Raw genomic sequence first — 27699 nt, forward strand, 5'->3', positions numbered from 1 at the left:
ACCTTTTATTCCTTTACTTTTCAAAAAAATTATTTATCTTAACTTTAAAACCATTCAATTAGGGAACCTCAACTACTTCACTGGGCAGGGAATTCCTCAGACTTACAACCCTCTTGGTGAAGAAGTTCCTTTTTAATTCGGTTCTAAATCTGCTCCCCCTAATTTTGAGGCCATGCCCTCTTGTCCTAGTTTCACCCGCCAGTAGAAACATCTTCTCTACTTCTGTCTTATTTATTCCTTTCATAATTTTCTATATTTCTATAAGATTCTCCCTCATTCTTCTAAATTCTAATGAATATAACCCCAGTCTACTCAGTCTCTCCTCATAACCAACCCCCTCAACTCCAGAATCAACCTAGTGATCCTCCCCCCACTTATAAAATTACACCTCAAGTACTGCTTACTTAAGGAGGGGTATATTTCTATTGGATGCAGTTAGGACAATGTCAGGTTGCCATATGTTGTCTTATGCAGAAACGCAGAGCAAATTTGGCCTGTAATCATTTGAATTTAGAAAAATGAAAGGTACGCAGAATGTTACTGAGACTAGCTGATGGGTTTTATTATGGACCAGATCAAACACCCTTCAAATATATCAAGGAGTTAGCCAAGATCTTAACGTTTATCTTATTTAAAGGCAAGTGTAAGGTGCTGTGATCCAGATGTAACTCGTTGATCACATTACTCTGCTTTAAGCAAAACACAATTATTATTATGCTGAGTTAATTACAAGTAAAAGGAAAAAGAATTGGTATAATTTTAACTCTATTGGAAAAATTAATAGAATAAGAGATTATTTCATGACTAAACAGCAACTGTTCCAATATAGTAACTTCTCATAAAAACACCTTTGGCAAAGACATATTCAGTAAAATAGATTGTCTCAGATGTGATGTTTCTCCAGTCCAGGAGAAAATAACACCAAGAGAAAATTCTGGCAGAGAGAGAAGACTCAAGCTTTTTGATGCAGCCGAGAGACATGGAAGACAACTTCCACAAGCAACTTCAAAATCCAAACAACTGAAAACAAAACTAAAACCCTGGTTCTGAAGAAGCCTGTCTCCAACCATTCATGCTGCTTCTATTGTTCTAACTTTTTAAAAAAGCCAGGACACCACAAGCTGTTGACTTTATTGGCTTTGAAGAGATAATTCAGCGCATCTGGCTCAAGACCTCTTTTTAAAAAAAACCAGGACAAAATACACTTCTTAAAGCCTTAGTGTCATCACAGTTTTCAGACACACAGAAAGGGCCCATAATATTTCCTGGGTGATCTTTCAACCATTGTCTCACCACCCCAATCATCCTCTATATTATGTGAAGGGGGATAGGTAAGTTCTAAAGCAATCCATCAGGCCTTGACCCAGCTAAGGCCCTTAAGTGATTCTCGGGGGCCTGATCTACCTGCTTGCTCCTCATAGCCTTCAAACAATGAGCCCATGCATTCCTCTCTCTTTCCCCTGCTGACTATAGGAATCTGCATTTACCTTCAGCCTGAGGCTCTGGCACTTTGATTCGGGCAATTACTAAACCAGAGAGGGGCAGAAAGCCCACCCCCAATAAATTAATGTTCCTCAAAGTGTTAAATGATTATAGACCATCCCTATTCTTCCTTACTATCCTCTCCTATAGTGGGTCAGGAAACTCCACCTTAGCTCCTACACAGAAAGTTTCTGCCTGCAACCTTCTGCAAAATACAAGAAGGCTTGAATGATAGGCTCTCGGAGAATATTTCCTGGGGCCATCTAAAACTAGAAACAGCAATTTCAAAGTAAGGAGTCGTGCATTTAAGATGGATGTCAGGAGAAACATCTTTCTGAGGGTTATTACTGTTTGGGATTTTCTATTGCATTAAGCTGTGGGGGTTGGTCATTGAACATATCTAAGACTGAGTTAGACATACATTTGATTTACAAGGGTGTGAAGGGTTAAGGGAGACAGGTAGAAAACTGGAGTGAAGGCCACAACCAGATCAGCTATGATTTAATTCACTGGCAGAGCACATTTGACAAGTCAAATGACCAAGTCTATTTGAGTATGTCTATTTATATGTCTATTTGAGTACAGGCTGATGGGTAAGCAGATTCTTTGCAGTGTAGGATAGAGTCATAGTCATAGAGATGTACAGCACGGAAACAGACCCTTTGGTTCAACTTGTCCATGCCAACCAGACGTCCCAACCCAAGCAGTCCCACCTGCCAGCACCTGGCCCATATCTTTCCAAACCCTTCCAGATTCCTTTTAAATGTTGCAATTGTACCAGCCTCCACAACTTCCTCTGGCAACTCATTCCATATACGTACCACCCTCTGTGTGAAAAAGTTGCCCCTTAGGTTTCTTTTATATCTTTCCCCTCTCACCCTAAACTTATGCCCTCTAGTTATGGACTCCCCCACCCCAGAGAAGAGACTTTGTCTATTTATTCTATCCACGCCTCTCATGATTTTATAAACCTCTATAAGGTCACCCTCAGCCTCCGACCCTCCAGGAAAAACAGTCCCAGCCTATTCAATCTCTCCCTCCAATCCTGATAACATCCTCCAACCCTGGTTCAAATCCTCCAACCCTGGCAACATCCTTGTAAATATTTTCTGAACCCTTTCAAGTTTCACAACATCCTTCCGATAGGAGGGAGATCAGAATTGCATGCAACATTCCAAAAGTGGCCTCACCAATGTCCTGTATAGCAACAACATGATTTCCCAAGTCCTATACTCAATACTCTGACCAATAAAGGAAAGCATACCAAATGCTTTCTTCACTATCCTATCTACCTGTGACTCCACTTTCAAGAAACTATAAACCTGGCAGCAGAGTTCTGAATGAATTGATGTTTATTGTGATTGGAGGACAGTTGACCAGCCAAATGCATACTACTTTTATTTTTAACTGAACACATGAATTGTATCGTAACTTTAAAGTCATTTTTGGTTACTGATTTTCATTGGTGTGCTTACATCAGGAGCATTCACTTGGTGTGCTCATTGCAAGCAGCTTTGTCTCAGTGGACAATGCAGGTCATACAAACACATACAGGGCAAATGAGCTGGAAACCAGAATGAAATGGGATCCAACATGAAAAGTTGCATCTGCTCAACATTTCTTACATCTTGTAGAAAGAGACTAGTTGGTTTACGTTTACAGAATCCGGTTGCAGAAGCCAATCCAAATACAGAAAGTCCATTGTGGTCCTAGCTGTTCAACTAACATGGTGTTCCCTCCCACAGGGTCATTCACGTTTGCTCTGTTTGACGTTCCACTGATTCAGTGTGAATAGTGATTAATACCCATATTATCATCATAACCAGAATTTGTTGTTTGTGTTCTGATTGGGAAATAAAGTTTTTGAATGGAGTTTTTGGCAAAGGACAGTGAATAAAACGCAGCCAGTTCGGACAAGTCAGTTCAGTCAACACAAAAACAAAATGATTAATAATTAAATCACCAAAGTTATTTATCAATCAACTTTTTTTTTCCTGCCTCAGGTTCTAGCTCTCCCAACAGCTCAGTTCTTGAACCGGATGTTATAACAATTCAATATCTTTTCATCATAGAATTGTTGTTGTGAATGATAGGGCTTGAAAGTTTGACTCTGTGAGATAAATGCTTTTGCAGCACTTTTTGTGGGCCAGTAGGAACAAGAGTGATTCATATACATTAAAAATATACCCAGTACACCACCTCCACCTTAAACCCTGACATCCTTCTGCTTCATCGTGACCACTGTTCCTATACCTCACATCACCATAAGTTCGTATGATTCCAGCAAGACTCATCTTGCCCCAGTCCACCATCTGCAATCTAGATCCTGGAACCACTACTGGAAGTTGGTTCTGCAGCCTAAACCAACTCTCGCAACACAGAGTCCCTTTTCCCTCAGCTCTTGTGCTCTTCCAATGTGACTACCCATTCTCATAGCTTTCCACACTATGAAATAGGTTCTGAAAGGAATCAGGCTGCTTATTGGCAGAAAGCCAACTGTCACACTTTAAAACAATCCAACAGTTAAATTATTCAAGATACTTGGGAAATGCATTTCTTTTGGTTTCTTAAGTGATTGAAACCAGGCGAATATCATTAACTATAGGGTCATTGATTGGGATTGTTAATCTGGGCCAATCAAGAAAGCCTTGGTTGACCAATACAACCAGGAGATTAGAATCTCCTCAGTTGATGACTGACTCTGAGCAGGCTGGCCACAGCCAGTGTACTGTGCACTAGTAAATAAAGGGTGATTTGCTGATGGGAACCCAGCCAATGTGCTGTTATTTCAGTGACAATGGGAGAAAATAGAATGTGCCTGAAGAATATTCATTTGCAATTGTCATCTCGGAGTTGGGATAAGCATTTCTGGCATCATACCTGTATTTGGGAACCTTGACTCATTTGAATCTGAGTCGAAGGCTGGGCCAAGTATGTGGAAAGAATGCCACTATTGTTTCCGGGAAAATGGCATTCGGGGAGATGAAAAGCAATGAGTAATCCTTCTGACTGCATGTGGACCCACAGCATTTTCAGTTATAAGGAGTTTAACTTTCCCAGAGGCACCAGACAGTAAAACCTTCCAAGAGTTGATAGAGTTGGTCAAGGAATATTATGACCCCAAATCTCCTCTAATCTTAAAATGCTATTGGTTTTATTCGGCTGTTAGACAACGGGGGCATCCATATCGGGATTTTTGATGAGGCTACAATGACTAGCAGAGGCATGCAATTTTGGGTTAAGCCTGAATAAGACACTGAGAGACCATTTGCTGTGTGGGATTAATGACATAACAATGCAGAAGCACCTACTAGCTGAAGCCCAACCAGACTTCAAATAGGCATTACATCTGGACTTGTCACTAAAACATGTGGCAGTGGTGCATGGGAATGCAGGGCATCCCAATGGAAGTGGACACCCTCACCCATCCAACTGAGCTTGGCGAATACCACTTGATTGTACATAAGCGCAGAGCTTTACACAGGGTACGTTCTGAGCAGAACCATAGCAAAACCCCACAAGCCTCAGCCAAGTGGCTAAACAGCTCCTCAGGATCCAGGCCGGCAAGCTATAGTAGTTGCTGCTGACATGCAGACACAACACAGCAAAGGAGTCCTATAAGGCCTGACTTGAGCAGGAAATATCATAGGCCAGTACTCAAGAGAGTACACACCCTGGAAAGTTCCCTTACATGTGGGTTGGAATAAATAAATTGTTAAGTGACACCCAAATCAGAGCCAATTAAAATTAATGTTTGGTTAAATTGTCACCAGTTCCCATGGAGGTCGATACCAGTGCAGCTGTATCTGTGGTTACAGAATCTGTCTTTAACAAGATTTGCTCAGCACTCCGACCTGTAAGTTTGCGCAAAACCTCAGCCAGACTGAGAACATACACTGGGGAACTGTTGCAAATTATGGATATAACTTCAGCTCCAGTCTTCTAGGAGAGGCAGTTATTGCAATTGTCACTGATGGTAGTAAAAGGCTCGGGCCCAAGCCTATTGTGGCAGAATTGATTGAGAAAGATTCACCTACATTGGTTCGACATTTTTCAAATGGAAAATGGCTGCCTTAGTGAGGTCCTAGTGAAATACCCAAGAGATTTTCACGAAGGGCTTTGGACTATCAAAGGGGCCAAAGCCACTTTATATGTTGAGCAGGACGCAATTCCAAAATTTTGCAAGGCCCGCCTGGTGCCATTTGCCTTGCAGACTAAAGTAGAGATGGAAAACAGGAAGCTGGAGAGCGAAGGAATCATCAAACCAGTGCAGATTGCAGAATGGGCAGCACCGGTCATACTGATTGTGAACCCAGATGGCTCAGTTTGCCTTTGTGGGGATTTTAAGCAAATGGTAAGCTACTTCTCGCAGCTGGATCAGTACCTGATCCCTCACATAGAGGACTTTTATGCAAAGTTGGTGGGAGCTATCCTTTACAAAGCTGAGCCACACCTATCTGCAACTTCGACTGGATGAGGAGCCCCAGAAGCAAGCTACAATTAATACCCATTAGGGTTTAAATCAATATACAAGACTCCCGAAATAATGGTCACAGGCAATGGGACATCATTTACTAGTAGGAAATTTTGAGTATTTCCTAAAGTCCAATGGCATTCAGCTCAAGGACAGCTCCATACTATCCATCATCCAATGATCTAGCGGAAAGAGTGGTCCAAATGTTGAAGGCAGGCTTAAAGAAACAGTCTAAAGCGTCAATTGATACCAAACTGTCCCGGTTCCTGTTCAATTATAGCACAACCCCATACGCAACAATAGGGATAGCTCCAGTAGAATCGCTGATGGGTAGAAGACTGTGTACCACTCTAAACCTGATATTTCTCGACCTGGGGAATTGTGTGAAATGGCAGCAGGAATGCTAATGTCAGCCAAATGCCTCATTTAAGCAAGCGAGGCAATTTAATTCAGGGGATGAAGTTTGGTGCCAGAAGCATTGAAATGACCCTGTATGGGTTCAAGACGAGTTGACGCAAGGTCAGGTCCTGTGACTTACAAAGTTTGGGTAGTTGATACAGTCCTGAACAAACACACGGATCACTTGAAAGTTGTTACCTCACAAACAGGGCAGGAATAAAACTTACCTGAGCCCGCAGAACAGCTAGAAATGGCAGATGCTCCACCTCCATCTAGTGTCTAGGAAACCTCTGAGTCCAAAATGGATGCAGCCTTGATGTTGGTGCCACCAGAAGAAGAGGAGGAGAATCTTCCGAGATGTTCCAGACAGAAGAGATGGGCCACAATCCAGTACATGCATCCTGTTTCTGAGTCCAAGTCGGAGAAATTGGACCAGGAGCGAAAGTGTCACAAGAGAAGCTACAAGCGAAAGACCAGGCCACGTCCCTGGATTTAGGCAGTAAGGGATGTAGTAATTGGGCCTCATTAATTACAAGGTTCTTGATTGGTGTTGTTAACCTCAGCCAATCAGGAAAGCCTTGGTTGACCGATATAACCAGGAGATTTAGAGTCTCTTCAGTTTAGGGAACTAACTCTGTGCTGGCTAGGCCACAGTCAGTGTGTTACTACTGTTGTTGGTTTCTGCTTTTGAGGAGAAGAGTTTCTTTTTCTTTTCCCCTGTCCAAGGTATACATTTAAGTTTTGGTTATCTTTATTGTTTTTCTGTGTTGTTTTTCTGTGTTTCTTTTTTCGTAAAAACAAAAAAAAGATTAGAATCTCCTCAATTGAGGACTGACTCTGAGCTGGCATGCCCCAGCCAGTGTACTGTGCACTAGTAACTAAACGGTGACTTGATGATGTGAAACCAGTCTCTGTGCAGTTATTTCACCTACCTTCAAAACAATATCCCCACATGAATCTTCAGGCAAAAATCCAATTATAACATGGGATTGGACTCACAAGTAGGCAGACAGATTGGAAAAGGAATAAGATTAGGTTATATTCCCTGAAGAATGCTAGAGAACCAATTGAGTTTCTAAAACAATCAGTCAGTTTTCCTGCTGCCAGGACACAAAATAACACCACTATTACATTCAATTAAAAAACACATAAGTTAACTAATGATGTTACCAACTCCCCAATAGTGATTCTCCCTCAATAGTCATGTTAGCACAGTGCCCTTGCCCTGTTTATTACCCAGGTTTGTGGTGTCCTGTGCCTTGGTTCTCAACAAATAAGTTGGCTTTAGCTTGGGCATATTTGTCATCATGACATCATGAGTATTCCTGATGAAGGGCTTTTGCCCGAATCGTCGATTTTACTGCTCCTCGGATGCTGCCTGAACTGCTGTGCTCTTCCAGCACCACTAATCCAGAACCGTCCCACAATATCCAGTAATGAATGGTGGAAGACAATTAAAGAAGTAACAGGAGAAAGTGACTTCATGAACATTTATATTGTCAGTAATACTGGGGCCCCAAAATGTGAATGCAAAGAAAAGACAAAAGTGATTGCAATTATCTTCAACCAGAAATGACAAGCAAATTATTAATTTCAACTTTCCACTAAGGTCCCAGCATCACAGTTGCTAACCTTAAGCCAATTTGATTCACTGCTTATGATATCAATAAATTAAATATAGTAAAGGACATGTGTCTTGACAACATCCTGGCTATAATATTGAAGACCTGTGCCTCCGAGATAGCCATGCCCCAGCCAAGCTTTTTCAGTATAATTACAACACCAGCATCCATTCAAAAAAATGGGAAAATGGCCCAGCTCCTTTCCATTCACAAAAAGTAGGACAAATCCAATCTGGCCAATTGCTAACACATCAGTCTTTTCTCAATCGCCAGTAAAATGATAGAATTCACAGTACCATCAAGCAACGCCCTAATTAATCAATGACCTCCTTACCAAATGCTCAGTTTGTGTTTTGTGAAGGCCACTCTGCGCTAGATCTCATGGTCCACACATGGATTAAAGATCTGAATTCCAGAGATGAGATGACAGTGACTGCTTTTGACTACAAGGCAGTCTTTGACCAAATGTGACATCAAGGACTCCTAGTAAAATGTAAGTCATTAGAAATCAGGGTAAAATATTTAACAGCGGTTTTGATCCTAGCTGATGTTACTACTAGATAAATCAGACCTAAGAACTAAATCTGGTTTAACAGATCATTTTTCTATTATATAAAGTCATTCACTGAAACAAAAGCATGCACTAAAACAAAAGCAAATTTATTTAAACATAAAACAGAATTTTATTACTTAAAAGACCTATCTAAATATAGAACGCATTTTGGAAAAATCTCAAAAGAGTACCATTGATCAAAAATCTATCTATACCCTTGACATAAATACAATGGTCAAGATTAGAGTGGTGCTGGAAAAGCACAGAAGGTCAGGCAGCATCCAAGGAGCAGGAAAATCGACATTTCGGGCAAAAACCCTTCATCAGTAAATACAATGGTACCAATGAAAGGTCTGATGCTGGGAATTCTTCAATGAGTAACTCATGACCTGAATCCTCAACTGACAAGGCACACAAGTCTGGAGTGTAATGAAATGCTTTCCATTTGTCTGCATCAGCTTCAGCAACATTCAAGGAACTTTACACAATCCAGAACAATTTGATTGATACCCCATTCATCATCACTTTAAACATTTACTTTCACCACCACTTACACACCTTGGTAACTGTGTGTTCATCTACAATATTCAATATAGCAACTTGGCTAGTCTTCTTTGACAGCAACTTCGAAACCTATGAACTCTATCACCCTCACAGGAATTCCCAAAGGTGAGCATTGCAAAGTTTTAGAGTTCCAAACTCAGTGATAGAAGCGACCCTATTATATGCCAGCAGCCCTCAACCCTGGCCTGACAGGTCTGCAGCCCTCTCACCTCCTGATGCCATACTTTCATCCACCGTCATCCCTCAAAACCCCTTCTTACATTTCACACCAAGCAGTCACAGCAACTTTCCAGCCTTGAAATCGGCTCTGGGTGGAATTAAATTTGGAAATCCCTGACCTAGAAGAACAATGGTAGCTGGCACATGGTAACACTGACAAGTTCCTCTTCAAGTCACACACAATACTGTCTGAGTAATATACTCTTACTCCATTATTGTTGCTGGATTGCAAGTGTAGAACTACAGTGTGTTGGCTGCATGTACACCTCGTGGACTGCTGTGGTTCTAGAAGGTAATTCATTATCACATTCTGAAAGGCAATGTGAGGAAGAAGTTTAGTGGTTCATTGCTGCAACACGCTTGACAGACAATGCTAAAGGATGTTAATAATTATCAATGCCCACTTGTTGGTAAGAGTTCATTGATACAACCATCTGATCCAAATAGGTTTGTCCCTTCTCCTCATAAAAGCAAAAAACTGCAGATGCTGGCAAATAAAAATTAAAACAAAATGTGCTGGAGAAACTCAGCAAAATCTGTATATAGAGAAACATAGTTAATGTTTTTTCAGAACTGGAACTGAGTCATACTGGACTTGAAGCATTAGCTCTGTTTCTCTCTCCTAATGCTGCTTGACCTGCTGAGTTTCTCCAGGATGTTTCATTTTTATCCCCTTTCCTTTATGTTTGGAGGCAACTGAAGTCAAAATACTTCATCAAAGCACTTTACATCCGTTGAAGAAGCAATTTCAAAGTGTAGGCACTGCCGAATATCACAGCAGGCAACTATACTGCGAAATTCTACAAATTGCAATTAGATAGGGGCCTGTAAGGCCAACGCCAAGGTTGGGAACCACTGGCACGAAAGACAGCCATTTCTATCACAAAGTTCACATTATTATTTTATACAATTGAAGTATAAATATTTGCCTGTAAACATTTCCTCCCTTTCTTCAAATAAAACAGTTAGATATAGTTTCTGACAGAAACAAAAACAGAAATTGCTGGAAAAGCTCAGCAGGTCTGGCAGCATCCATTGAGAAAAATCAGAGTTAACATCTTGGATGCAATGACCCTTCCTCAGAACTGACAGTAGCTAGGAAAGTGTCAGTTTATATGCAGAAGATAGGGTGGTGGTGGTGGGAAGGAGTAAACAATAGGTGGGGATAGAGCCCAAAGATAGAGAAGAGCATTTGGACAGACAATGGAGTGGGTAATGACCTGGTTAGGAGGGTGAACAGCTATAAATGAGGACTGCTAGTGGCTAATAATAGATTGTGTGTAATAGCAGATCATGTGACAAGTCCTGGTGTGTTGGGGTTGGGATTGGGGTAAGGACATGGGAGAGCTCAAGCCCTAAAGTTATTGAACTCAATACTGAGTTCATAAGGCTGAAGGTCCCAAAATGGAAAATGAGATGCTGTTCTTCCAGATTTTGCTGAGCTTCACTGGATCACTGCTGCAAGCCTGAGACAGAGATGTTGGCCAGAGAACAGGGTGGTATGTTGAAGTGATGGAAATGTGTTGCTGGAGAAGCGCAGCAGGTCAGGCAGCATCTAGGGAACAGGAGAATCGACGTTTCGGGCATTAGCCCTTCTTCAGGAATGTGGAAAGTTTGTCCAGCAGGCCCTAATGGTATGTTGAAGTGACAGGCAACTGGAAGCTCAACATCTTTCTTGTGGGCAAAATGTAGATGTTCTGCAAAGTGGTCACCCAGTCTACGCTTCGTTTCCCCAATGTAGAGGAGACCACATTGTGAGCAGCGAAGTATTTTGTGTGAATTACTCAGTTTTGCACTATCTTGTTCGATATTGACTATAGTTTCTGGAATGAGATTTGAAGCCACAGATCAGTGATACAGAGCTGAGCCAAATTTGACACCAAAATCAAATGTATCAATCTTTTTATCTACACCCGCCTTTAACCATGTATATTCTACCCATATGTACTACTGATTGAGATAACCCAGTTGCTGTCTGTGCAATCTGTAAAGCAATCTGTTGTACTTGTTTTTTTTAGTTGTGTTTTTGTTCCCTTCAGCTGCACAGAGAGACAATGGTGTTGATAATTCAGAAATTCAAAAAATGTAAATACACAATCTCACACCAATGTCAAGTGTAATCAATCCATACCTTCGACAAGCATTCTTGACTTCTGAAGGCCTTCGCTATGACGAAATTGGATCTTCAATGAACTTGTAAACACTTTTTTTCTTATCTTAACTCTCAGACCGCTAGCATTTCCTTAATATTTCTGACCTTAAAAAAGATCTGAGCACAATTACTTAATAAAACTACTTATTTCATGCAGTCCTCAGGATGGGTTTTCATAATCTAGAAAATGTTTAGAAAGGAGTGTACTCAGACTTTGTTTATTAGAGGAGATTTAGCAACAGTTATCACCAAACTAAGTAAAAGGGGTCAGAGTGGTTCAATCATCCTTTATTCAGTTGGCATCCAATTAGGGATAAAGGAATGTGCAACTTTATGGTTTGTACCTATATGGTTTAATGTTGTACATACCCAAACATAAAACCTTTGCATTTTACTGTAGAAATCTGTATATATAGATTGTGGCCATCTAAACAGATCAGGTGTCAGGAGAGGAACATTTAGGGATTAGTGTTTGTATGATAAGATGTAATTTTCTATGGAAAAGGCTTTGACCAATTACAATTGAAAATAATTAGCCAAGGAAAAAGCCAATTTCAACAGGATAAGAATGGATCTTGTTGTGATAAATTGGAATCAAAGATTGGTCAGCCACACTGTAGTTAAATAAGGGACTACCTTCAGAGAAGAGTCAAAATATGTTCCTGTGGTGGGGGAAAGTAGGTTAAAGAAATCCAGAGATCCCTGGAAGATAAAAGATTTAGAGATTAAGACAAAGCATCAAAAGTCTGCCTAAGATAGCTGTCAGGTTGATAATACAATTGAGACCCAATTGTATATTGAATATTGAAAGTTCAGAGAGGAATGGAAACCACAAATAAGAGAAACAAGGCGACTTTCAGAAAAGACTGGCAGCAAAAATAAGTAGTGAATGTGGGGTAAGAGAAGGTTTGGTATTGATTATGGGAAAGAATGTATTTTCGTGCATGAAGGCAGACGGCAAGGCTGAGGTATTAAACGAATAACTTGTATCTACCTTCCCAATGAAGAAAGTGCTGTCCAGGCAATGGAGCAAAAAGAGGTAGTTTAGACACTCAAAGGGTTGACACTTGATAAGGAGATGGTATTGAACAGGTTCTCTATAGCTAACATTGTTAAAGCATGAGGATAACATCCAAGGAATACTAGATAAAGGTAGTGAAGGAAATGAGAGTGGATATTACAAAGACACAAATCTTAATTTTTCTATCTTTAGACTTAAGGGTAGTGCCAGAGGAATGGGGAATTTCAAAAGTTACCATCTTATTTGAAATGCATGCAGCTATAAGTTCATGTTGCAGATGTATAAGACTCTGGTGTGGCCGCATCTGGAGTATTGTGTGCAGTTTTGGTCACCATACTATAGGAAGGATGTGGAGGCACTGGAACGGGTGCAGAGGAGGTTTACCAGAATGTTGCCTGGTATGGTAGGAAGATCGTATGAGGAAAGGCTGAGGCACTTGGGGCTGTTTTCATTGGAGAAAAGAAGATTTAGGGGTGACTTGATAGAGGTGTACAAGATGATTAGGGATTTAGATAGGGTTGACCATGAGAAAACCTTTTTCCACGTATGGAGTCAGCTATTACAAGGAGGCATAGCTTTAAATTAAGGGGTGGTAGGTATAGGACAGATGTTAGGGGTAGATTCTTTACTCAGCGAGTCGTGAGTTCATGGAATGCCCTGCCATTAGCAGTGGTGGACTCTCCCTCTTTATGGGCATTTAAACGGGCATTGGATAGGCATATGGAGGATAGTGGGCTAGTGTAGGTTAGGTGGGCTTGGATCGGCACAACATCGAGGGCCAAAGGGCCTGTATTGCGCTGTATTTTTCTATGTTCTATGTTCTATAAGCCCAAAAGCTATGTCAATCTGTTTAATCTCAATGGTGGGGCAGCTTTTCAAAGCAATAACTTGTGATAAAATTAATAGTTCCTTGCTAAATGTAAGTTAATTGAGGAAAGCCAGCAAGGATTTGTTAAGGATTGCTAATGCTTAACTAACTTGCTTGAATTTTCAGATCAGGTAACAGAAAAGGTCGATGAGGGTAATGTGTGTGTACTTGGACTTCCAAAAGGTAATGTGCCACACAGGAATCTTGTGAGAAATATTAGAGTTGGTAGAACAAAAGGGACAGTCATACCATGGGTATGAAACCGAGTGCATGACGGAAAACAAAAAGCAATGGCAAACATTTGGTTTCTGGATTGGAGGAAGGTTTATAGTGTGGTTCCTCAAGAAGCAGTGTTAAGACAGTGTGTGGGTATCACTAGTTAGACCAGCATTTAATGCCATCTCACAGTCAACCACATTATTTGGGCCCGGAGTCATATGTAGGCCAGTCTGGGTACTTACTTTCCCGATTGAACCAATTAGGTTTCTCTTCCAACAATCACTTCATAGTCATCAGTCGACCTGGACCCAATATAGCGGCCACTGCAGCGGACAGCTGGAACTGACATCCGGAAGCGGCAGGTACAAATCACTAGAAATGCCGGAGGAAACATCACAGAAGCGCTTCACAGAGGCTCCCAAGCACTGAGGATGTCACCTAGACAGGGAACGAAACGTCTGCAACACAAATTCCCAGCTCGGCGAACAGAACCACAACATCTGTTGCTTGTCTGACCTCACTGGAAACTAGTTGGCTGTCCTGTTCCTCTTGGTCACCATACTTTAGAAGTAATTTATTGACTGTAAAATAACTTAAGGCAAGCAAAGCACTGTGAAAATGCAAATTTGATTGAATTTAAAAATAGATTTATAGTTTTGTTTATTGATTGACTTTTTTTTTGCAATTATGCTGCTGTCAATGAAATAAATGACCATTTAAACCTTTGTTATTTTAGTGTTGCTTTAGGGGTAGTTACTGTCTTCTACAGCTCCCTCTGCTCTTCTTTAAATGTTGTTGGGGTGTCTTTCACACACACCTGAATAGGTTGCAAATATGGATCTAAAAACTGGAAGGCAGTTATGGTCAATTTTTGCACCAGCTATGTAGCCCTGTGCCCCATCTGGATATTATGTTTCAGTTTTTAGTTATAACAGGTTGGTAAACTACAGACACCTGCTGGTCATTACTTGGCAGCATATAGAGTTGTATTCATGAATTCAGCCTTCCTCATCACAGCTACATTCAGGGTAAACCAATTTGTAGGGTGGACTTCAAGCAGGCATTTGGCCCTAATTTGCATTTGCAAAGGGAATGATACCTGCTTCAGATAAAAGCCCTGGAATATCTCTCTTGAGGTGAATGTTTATAAAGTGCTTCTCACAATTTAATTCAACAGGAGATCTAGGAGAAACTGTTTCACCAAAAGGGTAGCATAGATGGAGAGATAGGAAACCAATGAGCGGCAGTTAGCTTAGTTGCCTAACTGGTTAGTGTGTGGAAAAGATTCAGATTAACAGCATAGGGTTCAATCTCTGTTCAAGCTGAGGAAGACGTGGGGCTTGTTTCCTCACCCTAATCACAATAAAAGATCCAGACTGTTTACCATATTTTGGTATATACTCACCAAGCACGTGTCTTTGGGCAGAGGACTCGAGAAGATGATAACCATATTAGAGAGAAAACAATTAGAAGGATAGAAGGATATGTTGGTTGAAAAAGGATGGGAGGAGACTTGAGTGGAGCTCAAATACTGTTGTGGGCGGCACGGTGGCACAGTGGTTAGCACTGCTGCCTCACAGCGCCAGAGACCCGGGTTCAATTCCCGACTCAGGCGACTGACTGTGTGGAGTTTGCACATTCTCCCCGTGTCTGTGTGGGTTTCCTCCGGGTGCTCCGGTTTCCTCCCACAGTCCAAAGATGTGCAGGTCAGGTGAATTGGCCATGCTAAATTGCCCATAGTGTTAGGTAAGGGGTAAATGTAGGGGTATGGGTGGGTGGCGGGTCGGTGTGGACTTGTTGGGCCGAAGGGCCTGTTTCCACACTATAAGTAATCTAATCTAATCTAATCTAACCAAATGCTTTGTTCCAAGGTATAGACTCTGTGTAATGGTCAGCTGTCTAAAACATTCCATAGTCTCCCCCTTTGTTTCTCCACCATCTCCTCCAGACCTAAAATAACTCAGCATTTCTCAAATATTAGTGTACTTCACATTTAATTTGTCCCTCTGGCCCAAAGATATGTAATCTCTATCAATGCCTTTCCTCTCCCTAAGGAACTCTTTAAAAAATATCTCTGTGCCTGAATTTTTTGTCACCTGCCCTAATGTTTCCTTCTTTGCAATGACGTCAATTTTCTTTTCTGATTATGATCCTATGATGTGCCTTGGGATGGTTTATTATGCTGAAGGCACAACATAAATACAGGTTGTTGTTGGTGATACCTTCAGTAATACTTGAGTGGCAGTATTGCAACATAATGAACAATCCATCCCAACCTGTTTTATTAGATCTGTTTAGGAGCTTTAATTTTTGCTGTTAAAGTTTATTTCTTCCTATGAACATGAGCTTAAAGAATGGGTACTATCTCAAAGAATGCAGACTTTGGCCTCATGTGAAGGTCCATATTGAGTTTGATAAAGTGTGTCACCTTGATTCAAAGCTAATTCTTCTATGTTTGAAAATCTGTTAAGGTCATTGATGATCAAAAGCTAGGACCAATTAACTACACTTTCTGTGGATTAAGTGCACCAAATGTCCCCTCAGTATATCTCTCCCGACCATTCATGTCAAGTTTGTTTGTGTGTTGCTATATATAACACAGAACGATAGATTAAAATAATTCTTCTTGGATCCATACCCCAGTTTCTTTTGCCCAACCTTTGATAATGTAAAAACAGTGTTTTAAATGAAGTCCTTGTGTGGAACTATAAACAACATGTTTATAATAGAGCTAAAATATCAAAGTGTCAGCCTTTTCTCAGTAGCAGAACTTTACCTTTTGAGTTCATTTGGACTCCATTGAACACATAATCTAGGCTGACATGACAGCGCAGTACTGAGGGAGTGGTGCACTACTGGAAGTGTCATCTTTCAGATGAGGCATTATCAAACCAAGACTCTGTCTGCCTTTGTCTCATGAATATTAAAGATTCCATAGCAGCATTTGAAGAAGAGCAGTTCCTCCAATATTATATATTTCTGAACAATTCCACAAAAGAAATGATCTCGTTGGTTGTCAGGTTGCTGACTGTGCAACATTGTTATGCACAAATTAGCTGTTTTTCTTATAGCAGCTATGTTTCTTATATTACAACAGTGGCTGGACTTCAGTGACTGTGCAGTAGTTTGAGCAGTAGTGTACAAATACAAACTCTTTCTCGCTCTTTGCAAAGAAGATTCATTATCCAGGCATTGTATAATTTCCCCTGAATTAATTTAGCAAGGCAACTGACTGACATTGTCCAATGAACAGCACAGTGGCTAGCACTGCTGCCTTACAGCATCAGGGAGACCAGGTTCGATTCCAGCCTCGGGGAAACTGTCTGTGTTGAGTTTCACATTTTCCCCGCATCTGTGTGGGCCCTCTCTGGGTGCTCTGGTTTCCTCCCACAGTCCAAAGATGTGCAGGTCAGGTGAATTGGCCATGCTAAATTGCCCATAGTGTTAGGTGCATTAGTCAGAGGGAAATGGTTCCGGGTGGATTACTCTTCGGAGGGTCAATGTGAACTTGTTGGGCCGAAGGGCCTGTTTGCACACTGCAGGGAATCTAATCTAAAAAAACCAACAACTGAAAGATCTTAAATTACCAAATATCATGAGGGTGAGGTAGTGGTGAAATGGTGGAGTAAGAATGTCACGGTTTAAGAACCCAGTGGAAAAACTAATGTACTGGGGACAGGGGTTCAAATATCACCATAGGCAAAAGTGAGTACTGGAGATTAGAGTCAAGAGTGTGGTGCTAGAAAAGCACAGCATCCAAGGAACCAGGAATGATCCTGATGAAGGGTTTTTGCCCGAAACGTCGATGCTGCCTGACCTGCTATGCTTTTCTAGCACCACACTCTTGATTCAAGTACCACCATGACAAGTGGTGAAATTAAAAGTAAGTGTCAGTGGCCAACTATAGTTAATTGTTATAAAAACCCATCTAGTTTACTTTTCTGGGGAAAGTTATCTCCTGTCCTTACTTATTTTAGCCTATATGTGACCTCAGACACACAACAATGTGGCTCTTAAGTGCCTTTTGAAATAGCTTAGAAGCCATTTATTATCAAAAACCATGAAAGATAGTGTAAAAGAAGTGAAACTGGTCAGACCACCCAGCATTTGGAAAAAAAGCACACAGTCCTTTCAGAACTGCAAAGTCCTCCTAACTAACATCTGCGGGCTTATTCCAAAAAGGTGTCTCACAGATTAGTCAAGCAACAGCCTGACATAGTCATATTCCCTGAATTTAGCTTTCAGACAATATCCTGGGGTCAGCCATCACAATCTCTGGGTATGTCCTGTATGCGAAAGAGAGCCCAGCGCAGCAGAAATAAAAGACAAGGCTGAAGCATTTGCAGCCATCTTCAGCTGGACTGCAAAGTGCACAGCCTCATCTTTAGGTCTCAGCATCAAAGGTTCCAAACTTCAACTGATGCAATTAGCAACTCATGATATCAAGAAATGGCTGAAAGCACTGAATATTACACAGGCAATGTGCTCTGACAATATTCCCACAATAGTACTGAAGACTTGCTGCAGAACTAGCCATGCTCCATAGTAAAATTGTTCCAATCACAATTACAATTATTCCAGCATCTATCCCACAAGGTGGAAAATTGCACAGGTTTGATCCATATTCAAAAAACAGGACAAATCTAACCTGGCTAATTATTCCCCTATCAATCTACTCTCGATCATCAGTATAGTTTTATGAACATTGCTACAAAATAACGTTTACTCAACTCAATAATAACCCAGGAGAAAGTGAGGACTGCAGATGCTGGAGATGTGTTGCTGGAAAAGCGGAGCAGGTCAGGCAGCATCCAAGGAACAGGAGAATCGACGTTTCGGGCATAAGCCCCTCTTCAGGAATGAGGAAAGTGTGTCCAGCAGGATAAGATAAAAGGGAGGGAAGAGGGACTTGGGGGAGGGGCTTTGGAAATGCGATAGGTGGAAGGAGGTCAAGGTGAGGGTGATAGGCCGGAGTGGGGTGGGGGCGGAGAGGTCAGGAAGAAGACTGCAGGTTAGGAAGGCGGTGCTGAGTTCGAGGGATTTGACTGAGACAAGGTGGGGGGAGATGAAATGAAGAAACTGGAGAAATCTGAGTTCATCTCTTGTGGTTGGAGGGTTCCTAGGCGGAAGATGAGGCTCTCTTCCTCCAACCGTCGTGTTGCTAAGGTCTGGCGATGGAGGAGTCCAAGGACCTGCATGTCCTTGGTGGAGTGAGAGGGGGAGTTGAAGTGTTGAGCCACGGGGTGGTTGGGTTGGTTGGGTGTTCTCTGAAACGTTCCGCAAGTAGGCGGCCTGTCTCCCCAATATAGAGGAGGCCACATCGGGTGCAGCAGATGCAATAAATGATGTGTGTGGAGGTGCAGGTGAATTTGTGGCGGATATGGAAGTATCCCTTGGGGCCTTGGAGGGAAGTAAGGGGGGAGGTGTGGGCGCAAGTTTTGCATTTCTTGCGGTTGCAGGGGAAGGTGTCGGGAGTGGAGGTTGGGTTGGTGGGGGGTGTGGACCTGACGAGGGAGTCACGAAGGGAGTGTTTTTTTTGGAACGCTGATAGGGGAGGGGAGGGAAATATATCCCTGGTGGTGGGGTCCGTTTGGAGGTGGCGGAAATGACGGCGGATGATACGCTGTATATGGAGGTTGGTGGGGTGGTAGGTGAGGACCAGTGGGGTTCTGTCCTGGTGGCAGTTGGAGGGGCGGGGCTCAAGGGCAGAGGAGCGGGAAGTGGTGGAGATGCGGTGGAGGGCATCGTCAACCATGTTAGGGGGAAATTGCGGTCTTTGAAGAAGGAGGCCATCTGGGTTGTACGGTATTGGAACTGGTCCTCCTGGGAGCAGATGCAGCGGAGACGAAGGAATTGGGAATATGGGATGGTGTTTTTACAGGGGGCAGGGTGGGAGGAGGTGTAGTCTAGGTAGCTGTGGGAGTCGGTCGGTTTATAGTAAATGTCCGTGTTGATTCGGTCGCCCGAGATAGAAATGGAAAGGTCTAGGAGGGGGAGGGAGGAGTCTGAGATGGTCCAGGTGAATTTGAGGTCAGGGTGGAAGGTGTTGGTAAAGTGGATGAACTGTTCAACCTCCTCATGGGAGCATGAGGCAGCGCTGATACAGTCATCGATGTAGTGGAGGTAAAGGTGGGGGGTGGTGCCAGTGTAGCTGCGAAAGATGGACTGTTTCACATATCCTATGAAGAGGCAGGCATAACTGGGGCCCATGCGGGTGCCCATGGCTACTCCTTTGGTTTGGATAACTGGAGCCCACCTGGGTGCCCATGGCTACTCCTTTGGTTTGAAGACACCCAACCCCATGGCTCAACACTTCAACTCCCCCTCCCACTCCACCAAGGACATGCAGATCCTTGGACTCCTCCATCGCCAGACCTTAGCAACACAACGGTTGGAGGAAGACAGCCTCATCTTCCGCCTAGGAACCCTCCAACCATAAGAGATGAACTCAGATTTCTCCAGTTTCCTCATTTCCCCTCCCCCCACCTTGTCTCAGTCAAATCCCTCGAACTCAGCACCGCCTTCCTAACCTGCAATCTTCTTCCTGACCTCTCCGCCCCCACCCTCACTTTGGCCTCCTCCCACCTATCGAATTTTCAACGCCCCTCCCCCAAGTCCCTCCTCCCTCCCTTTTATCTTAGCCTGCTGGACACACTTTCCTCATTCCTGAAGAAGGGCTTATGCCCGAAACGTCGATTCTCCTGTTCCTTGGATGCTGCCTGACCTGCTGCACTTTTCCAGCAACACATTTTCAGCTCAACAATAACCCATTCAATTTCACTTGTATCACTCAATTCCTGACCTCATTAAAGCCTTGGTTCAAACATGGACAGAAGACCTGAACTCCAAAAGTGAGATGAGAGTAACTGCCTTTGATTGAATGTTATGTCAAGAAGACTAAGCAAAACTAAATCAATGGGAAAGCTCTCTGCTGGTTTGAGTTATACATAGCATAGGAAAATGGTTGTGGTTCTTGGAGGTCAGTTATCTCAGCTCCACTGCATCTCTGCATGAATTCCTCAGGGTAGCATCCTGCACCCAATTATCTTCAGCTGCTTCATCAATGATCTTCCCTCCATCATTCCAGGTTTTCACAGAATAAGCATGTGCCCTTCTATTTCAGTATTCCTGGACAGCTTGGTAGCACTGTGGTTAGCACTGTTGCCTCACAATGTCTGGTGCCACTAGGTTCATTTCCACTGTTGAGTGACTGTCTGTGTGGAGTTTGCATGTTCTTCCCGTGTCTGCGTAAGTTCCTGCCAGGTGCTCCAGTTTCCTCCCACAGTCCAAAGGTGTGCAGGTTAGGTGGATTGGCCATGTTAATTTGTCCATAGTGACCAGGGATATGTAGGCTAGTTGGATTAGGCATGGTAAATTAGGGTTTGTGGACACGGTAGGGGTTTGGGTGGGTCAGTGCAGATTTGATTAGCCAAAGGGCCTTCTTGCTGCACTGTAGGCATGCTTTGTTCATATGGTCAGAAATGGGGATGTTGGCATAATGTTCTGCACCATTCATGATTCTTCAGGTTCTGAAGCAGATCTGGACAGTATCCAGGCTTAGGCTGATAAAGTAACGTTCGTGCCATACAAGTGGCAGGCAATAACCATTTCCAGCAACTGTGAGTCTCACCACTTTTCTTGACATTCTATGGCCATTCTAACACTGAATTCACCTTTATTAACATTATGGGAGGTACCATTGAGCAGAAACTGACCTGGACCAGCCATATAAATACTCAGGTTACATAATACTATCAATCATCTCTACAAGGCACAAGGCAAGAGTATGCCTTGCTGAATTAGTGCAGCTCCAAAAACACACAAGAAGTTCAATATCATACAGGACAAAGCAGCTAATTTGATTGATGCCCCAGGCACCAGCTTCAACTTTCAGTCCCTCTACCACTGATGCACAGTGGAAGCAGCATGTGCCACCTGAAAGATGCACTGCAACAACTCACTTTCACCTTGCTCAACAATACCTTCCAAATCCATGAGCTATACCACCTGAAAGCAAATGCACAACATACAAACATTACCATCTACTTGTTCCTCTTCAAGCCACATACTATCCTGACTTGGAACTATATCACCATTCCTTTACTGTCATTGAGTCCAAAACCTGGAACTGCCTACCCAACAGAACTGTGGTGTTCCCACACAATGCAGACTACAGTGGTTCCAGAAAGTGGGTCACAACCATCTTCTCAAGGACAACCTAGGATAAGTGGCTCAGTGGTCAGCACCGCTGCCTCACAGCACCAGGGACCCGGGGTCGATTCCAGCCTCGGGCAGACTGTCTGTGTGACATTTGCATGTTCTCCCCGTGTCTGCGTGGGTTTTCTCCGGATGCTCTGGTTTCCTCCCACAGTCCAAAGATCTGCAGGTCAGGTGAACTGGCCATGCTAATTTGCCCATACTGTTAGGTGCATTAGTCAGGGGTAAATTTAGGGTAGGGGAATGGGTCTGAGTGGATTACCCTTTGAAGGGTCAGTGTGGACTTGTTGGGCTGAAGGGCTTGTTTCCATACTATAGGGAATCTGATCTAATCAATAATTTCAGGCCTAGTCAGCCACGCCTACATCCTGGACATGTTCAAAAAAGTCATATTGGACTTTTAAACATTAACTATGTTTCTTTTTCCATTTACATTGCCAGACTTTCTGATATTTCTTTCCAGTACTTTCTGTTTTTATTTCAGATCTTTAGTATCCCCAGTATTTTGCTTTTATACCAGAATAAAGTAAAAATCAGTCAAATGAAACAACATCACTTTGTAACAAAGTCTATTATTATCAACCTCTAGTTACATATTGATGAAAGTTACCATTGAGCAGAAACTTAGCAGAAATCCAAACAGCAGTGAATACACTTAGAATACATTTAATTTACTTAAACAAGCTTTGAAGTGGCTGTAGATGTAAAAGATGTGCGTGAATTCATTTATTTTATCATTTTCAGAGCCTATTTCTTGTTTAACATTTCACAGTCTACTTGTGTTCCAGCTGATGTGGTTAACTGTGTGAAATTAGAGATATCTGTGCATCAATATCACAAGGAGCAAATCCAATTAAAACATAGATTCTGCATGAAGTTTAATCACAAGTGTTATGTACGCCGGGAATATCTGAAAACTATGGTCTCACTTTCCAGTGAGATAGAGGTAGAGAAGCAATATCAACACAGCTCCTACAGGGAGTAATATCACAAATCTGAGACAGGACAGTGGAAGGATGTGATTTAATGTTTCAAAGATTTGGCTGGTTACTCTTCTATATCTAAGGCTGGTCAGTCTGATATCACTGCGAAACATAGTAACAAAGATGTCTTGTAGAGACTGAAATGAAACTCTTATGTCACGCTGTCTATGAATGATCAGTACAGACATTGAGTTTCTATGATGTTAACTTGAGGAGGCTGGTCATTGAATTTAATTCCAAGGTTCAAAACATGTTGGCAAGTTCATTGAGAGATCAGCGTAGGAGTCCAAGACTGACGTTCATTTTCAAGATGACTCCTAATACCCAGTGATAGGATTGGCCTGTTCACATAATGTGTTCTTTCAGAAAATGCAGAAACAAATGTTGCAAGCTGGTGGTGCAACTAAGTGTAACATTTATCAGTGTAAGTGAATTATTATTAAATACAAGGATATAAACTATTTCCTTGATGCACACCCTCCCATCCATTGTCTGCCTCTTTAGAGTTTGGGGCTGATGCTGATTAAGTATAATCAGATGAATACAGGCAACGGTGAAAGGCTTAAACTTCTGAGGAGCAAAGGCCAAGTCTTAATTTTGTTCAGTGAGAGCCCATAGGATTCCTGATCCAGCAATCATATAATGCCAGTGTTTAAAGTGGTTAGGTATTGTGAGGCAAACAGACTCCAGGATGTATAAATTATGCCATACAAAATAGTCTCTGATAATTAAAAACTGTGTTTCCTTATTCATTTTTGTATTTAAAAATCCCAAGTTGAGACAGTAAACTGTGCTCCTCATTACAGCACCAGAATTTTGAAGGCTCTACTATATGAGGCTTTTGAGACAAGAAATGTAACTTCACTGAAAGAGTGGTTGAAAAATTGAAAGGAAGAATAATAAGGGATAAAGTTGGAAGTCAGGAGACAGATTTAGAGTGGTTAAATCCAAATAAATAGACAGAATGAATAAACCATGTTTGTTGAGTAGAAGTGCAAATAATGTGTGAAGTTTTATCTAGTAACCATGAAATATGAATGATACATGTGAAATTCTAAATGATGCATGTACAAGACTACATGATTTAGCTGATATGTTAACAATGTACATGAAATTCTAATGATACTCTTTCGCTTCAGGAATATCCTTAAAACTCATCTATTTCTTCAAAACTTTGGTGACACATCCTAATATTACCACTGGATCAGAATAGCAGAATGATTTTTAATCTATGAGATACTTAAGTCTACCTTTTTGGAATGACAATAAAATGAATCCATTTAGCGAAGATTTGTATTGGGCAATTACAGAGGAAAACATCCAGAGTTGAATAGTAGGATTTTCTAATGTTTTACTTAGACTTGTCTATAGCTTCACTGACTTATCTAGTAGAGGTGAGGTGCCTGAATGATTACAGGGAATAAAAATTCAGTGCACAAACGGGAGTGCCTTGTCATTCTCAAAGTATTTGTTGTCTTGACAATCTTACATAGAGAGCCCACGGAAGAGAGGACTCTTGAGCCTTGGGGCACCATAGCAACTTCAAACAAATCTTACATTAACATTCAGTGTATTTTGAAGCTGAACAGCAAGTGGATACCTTTTTTTTCTTTCAGGGGATGTTCATATCACCGACAAGACCAGCATTTTCTCTTCAACCCTAAGTAGCCTTGAAAAGGTAATGGTGAACTGCCTTCTTGAACTATTGCAGTCCATTTTGTGAAGGTACACCACATTCATTTAGGATAGGAGTTCCAGGATTTTGACACAGTCCCAGTGAAGGAATAGCAATATAATTGTAAGTTCAGGATAGTGAGTGGCCTAGAGGGGAAATTGCAGATGATGGCATTCCTACACCTCTGTTACCTTTGTCTTTCTACATGTAAGTGATTGCTGGCATGGACTAAGAAGCCTGGGTGAGTTACTGCAGTGCATCTTGTGGACAGTACAAACTGTTGCATCGTGCTGAAGAAAGTGAATATTTGAGGTGAAGCATGGGGTAGCAATTGAATTGGTTACTTTGTCCTGGATGGTATCAAACATCTGGAGTGTTGTTGGAGCTGCATCATCCAGGCATGTGTTCAATTACACACTTGACTTGTGCTTTGTAGCTTTAGGGAGTCAGGGAGGTTACTTGCTCACTGTAGGATTCTCAGCCTCTGTATTGCTCTACCAGGCCCAGCATTCTTTTATTTTTTGGTGTTTTTATGGTCTAGGATTCAGTAATTGCAATGTTTTTGAATATCGAGGAGAGATGGTTGGCTTTTCTCTTGATGGAGATGGTAATTGCCTGGTGCAAAAAGTATTTGCTATTTATCAACACAAAATTGAATTTCGTGTAAATCTTGATAGATATGTACACAAATTGTTTCAGTAGCTGCAAAATCACAATTACACTGAATGCTGTGAAATCATTAACAAACATCCCCATTTATGACCTGATTATTGTTGCTTCAAAGCAACCAGGTTTCTGGGTGGTGTGCTGCCAATGGATGTTTCCATCAGGGGTTGGGTAATGTGCCTATTCAGACATGTTACAACACAACTTTGGAGAAGGTGGAACTTGAACAATCACCTGATCCAGAGGTAGAGGCACTATCATTGTGCCTCAAGAGTTCTTAATTTATAAGTCTATTAAATAAGAATTAATTCAGGAGACTTCTGGTGTAAGATATTTGCTGAAGGAGTTTTGTTTGCTGATTGGACATGCTAATATGATGCTGAAATATGTGAATGAGTCCGTGGGTGCTGAGCCAGCAGATGATTAAGGCCACAGTTGTTGAATAAACACTTTGCTGAATACAGCTGGAGTAACTACAGTCTACTTTAAATGGGCTTCAGTCATCCTGGTTTTAGGTTAACCAAACTAGATAAGATTCTTGATGATTATTTCAATGTCATAAGAAAACATGTTTCTTTAAATGTTCTTGGTATGCGGTGTTAAGACAATGTTTGCTGCTTATGTGTAGTTCCCCTGAAAACATTAAGAGTCAGTCATATCAGGTGACTCTGGAGTCACTTATTGATCAAATAAGATGGCAGCAAATTGGAATTCCTGAAGGACGTTAATAAACCAATGAATATTTTCAACAGCTCAGCAGTTTATTTTGGCCCTTGTGATGTATCAATTTGCAAATCACCAGAATAATTACATTAAATTTCACAGTTTGCTATGATGGAATTGAATTCAAGACCTCTAGATTTCCAATCCAGTATTAGCTTGAGGACAGATGAGATTGTGAAACTCTCTGTAATTAAATTAAACATTTGCCAATATTCATTGTCTAGGCTTGTTCTTGCCAATTGGTCACAGTTAACATGGCGGAAGAAGTAGTGCAGATGGGAGCTGAATGTTGGATGAAAAGATGCAGATAATGTTTTATGTGGCAATGCATCTATTCAATTTGCACTAGGAAAGATAAATCAAGATATTTTCTGACTATGAGAAACTGGAATTGCAAAGAAGAAAGTGAATTTGGATCCAAGTATAAAATAAAAATAGAGTACATATACAAAAACAGTTCAGAAGTTTACTGGAATATTGGTCTTTTTCTGAGAAATTTATGGAAGGAAGTTACATTTCAGTTATATAGAGCCTTGGGCATATTTCATCTGAATTACAGCATTTAGCTTTGGCAACAGCACCTCAGTAAGGGATATGCTGAGCTTGGAGAGCACTCTGCACAGATTCAGAGTTAAATTATGGCAGGCTGTATACATTTGGCATGTATTCCCTTCAGTATAGGAAATTGTGGGGTGAACTGATTGAGATATTTCAAATTAAAAGGATTTTGTTTAGATCGATACAGAGAAGTTGTTTCCTCTGGTAGAGCCAAGCACTTTTTCATACAAAAACTGTCTCTCCAAAGCAATGTGGAGAGATTCTAAATTGGACATTAATAGATAATCGTTTGGTAAGTGCTTCACAAGATGTGAAGCTGAGGTGGGTAAATGAATTGAAATTCACATCGCCCATGCTGTTACTGAATGGTACAGCAGATTTGAAGGGATTGAATGGCCTTCTCTGGTCCTTTATGTAATAACAAAGGCTGTTGCAATCACATTTGCAGGCTCGCCGTTGCAGTTGTGGACCCTTTGATATCACTGCCAGTGATGACATAGAACTTGTGTAATGTCTTCATACTTTATTTCATGTAGCCACCTGGGGCTCTGAAATGAATTAGGAAACCATTGGCCACAAGGAGTGCACAGAAAAGAGTTCTCAGTGCCTCACCCACTGCTCCATACCCTCATAGCCCAGCCTCCACCTGCATTCCACCTTTGCTGGTGGACTTGGCACTGGCAAAACACATTCCAAATGCTAAGATACTGACTATCTTCAGGACAACAAGAGACAAATTTATTTGGGTGAGAAAATAAAGGAACTGAACAAAAAGAAAACGATATATATTATCAGGTAAAATCTGAAATTTTGTTAGAAATCCTCTGCAGCACAAACAGGATATAAAATATTTTGTGTGGGGTTAAATAACACAATCAGTATTTTCCCTCCAGCAGTATTCACTAACTTTAATTACACTAAAGTGTCCTGGTGCAGCAGATATTCTCCTGCTTTTGATTTTGTGTGACTGGATTTGGCTCTTAGACACGTGATCAGCCAGATGGTAAGATTTTAATTATAGTTTAAATTTTGTTTTGACAAATGAAAATACAGGTCTGACAGGGCCTGTGGGTTTAGATATGTAATATACCATTGTTTCCTGATCATCTTCTGAGACGGAAAATGTTATTAAAATCATGCATGGTGCTCTGCCTGTGGACAAAACCTCCTGGCACTAAATTCATCTTTTGCCAGGCAAAGTCAAACTGCACACAATTTAGTTTCACACTAAATTCAGGAGTACAATTAAATGGATGTCTGATTTGTTATGACCCCATTTCGGGTTCCTTGAAAAAGGCTCATTT

At 41.5% G+C, this 27699-nt stretch overlaps 1 long non-coding RNA gene across 2 annotated transcripts in view; it reads left to right on the forward strand.

Moving 5' to 3' along the window:
• Positions 1-27699, forward strand: part of LOC122549310 (uncharacterized) — a 114728-nt gene that overhangs the window by 54763 nt on the left and 32266 nt on the right. Inside the window, exon 1 of one of the 2 annotated variants that reach the window (XR_015756924.1) lies at positions 24363-24451. The exons of the other annotated variant lie outside the window; for it this stretch is intronic. This is a non-coding gene — a long non-coding RNA (uncharacterized LOC122549310). Of the gene's footprint in view, positions 1-24362; positions 24452-27699 lie in introns of those variants that run through there. 2 annotated transcript variants of the gene reach the window in all.

Source organism: Chiloscyllium plagiosum, unplaced genomic scaffold, assembly GCF_037043375.1.
Source record: "Chiloscyllium plagiosum isolate Xiang-an unplaced genomic scaffold, Cpla_swu_hap1 HiC_scaffold_4, whole genome shotgun sequence".
Lineage (NCBI taxonomy): Eukaryota > Metazoa > Chordata > Chondrichthyes > Orectolobiformes > Hemiscylliidae > Chiloscyllium > Chiloscyllium plagiosum.